A 1,965-nucleotide genomic window follows, 5' to 3' on the forward strand; every position below is an offset into this window, starting at 1 on the left:
GTCAAGATCATAGTATTACTACAGTACTATCAAAACTAGATAAATGAAGAAATGCTAAGCCAAGACATAGACATGAAAACATATGAAACCCCGAAGAACTGGACGTAGCAACCATAGAGAGTCAGAAATTATACCTGGTATCTTCAGAAAAAAAATTATACTAGGTAATGTGGAATCTCCAAATACAATGAAATTTGGTTGAAAGTTAAAATGAGTCTTCAAAATAATTTATTGACATTTTAAACTCTATCATGCACATGCATACCATGGGGTTGCAAAAACCATAGACGTTTGTTCCCAATCCTTATTGTGTTGTGTTCTCCGAATAGCTCCAACTAACAAAATCCAGTGTTGGGTTGTCCAAACGTGTTGGACTTGGTCAAAAGCGAGGATGGTAATTCGAGATTTAGCTTAGTTCACACCGCGTTTGAAATGGAAGAATTTTGAGAAACATTAGAGGTAGTGTGACATTTGGACGGGTTTGACGTGTTAGTTACGTGTTCCTAGCTGTGCAAGTTTAGTGCCCTTTTGTCTGCAAGTCCACCTAAATTATTAAAATGTGTTTTCTGTTACAAGTCAATAATGACAAGATTCCTTAGCTACAAGCGAACCCAAGTTGTAGGGTGTTTTTACTTTTGCCTGATCATCCAAAAGTATCGACACAATTACCCGCACTAACAACTTTAAGCATTGCTTGAAATGCCGTGTAGCAATCTCACTCGAGCATTATTCAATTTCTAAAGGGGTCCAAAAATAATTTACACGTTCCCTCAGTCCTTTTTCTTTAGGCGATCCCCAACTAGCATCCACTGTATCCTTAGCCAGTAAAAACTCACTAAAACAAGTTATTATTAGGTTTTAAAAAGAAATGCTGGAAAACGGACGTCCGGAGCATTAGACGTTTGATTGAGCCGGTCTATGTACTTGGATAAAAAATATTATCTATTTGAGTTAATTATTATATCATCGTATCTCTAATATTTTAGACATTCAAATTTAATATTTCAGATGTTATAGAAATTTATTGTAATAGTTATTTTCATATGTTGTATCATGAAATCTCATGCGTATAGATTCAGATCCGAAAAAATTATCTATTCGAGTTAATTCCTATATTTTCGCATCTCCTATATTTCAGATGTTCAAATTTAATATTTCAGATGTTATAAAAATTTGTTGCAATAATTATCATCGTATGTTGCATCTCAGAATCTCTTGCGTATAGATTCGGACTCAAAAAATTATTCATTTGAGTTAATTCCTATATTTTCGCATCTTTAATATTTTAGATGTTCAAATTTAACGTTTTAGATGTTATGAAAATTTGTTGCCATAGTTATCTTCGTATGCCACACATAATTCTACATCACATAGGTTTTGCCTGAAATGTTATGTGCAACGTGACAGGATATTGCGGTGAAAATTTTTCTCTCAAAATCGGATGCATATAACGAGTTATTTTGATGTATTTTTTTTATGTTGCAAACTGTGACTATTAGAGCGTCCGATCCACGTCCAGACGCTAGCATCTTCCTTCAAAAAATTATTGAACTAGGTTTCAAGAGTTATTGACATGTTTCATAAACTGTGGAATTAGGTTTGTAAACTGCTACAAGATTTTCAAAAGTTTTGAACTAGATTCTAATTTTTTTGACAATTTTTAAGAACGTTGACCTAGATTCCAACAAATGTTGTCCGGTTTTAAGAAGTGTTGAGTGACTGACACTAGATAATTATCTCGTGAAACTTTGCCGAATAGAGCTTTTGTCAACCAAATTTCCCGTGGCTGTCACGTGTCCAGATTCCGTACTTAAGACAGATTCTCTCTGAACTTGCCAAAAAGCAGATCAGGGAGAAAAAAAAGAGGAACATGCAAAAAAAGATCAGAAATATTATATGGCAATTTGCTTCGACAATGTGAAAGCTGCATTCTTGGGAGGGGTTAAAGTAGGGTTTTTGGCGTCT

This window comes from Phragmites australis, chromosome 20, assembly GCF_958298935.1.
Source record: "Phragmites australis chromosome 20, lpPhrAust1.1, whole genome shotgun sequence".
Classification (NCBI taxonomy): domain Eukaryota; kingdom Viridiplantae; phylum Streptophyta; class Magnoliopsida; order Poales; family Poaceae; genus Phragmites; species Phragmites australis.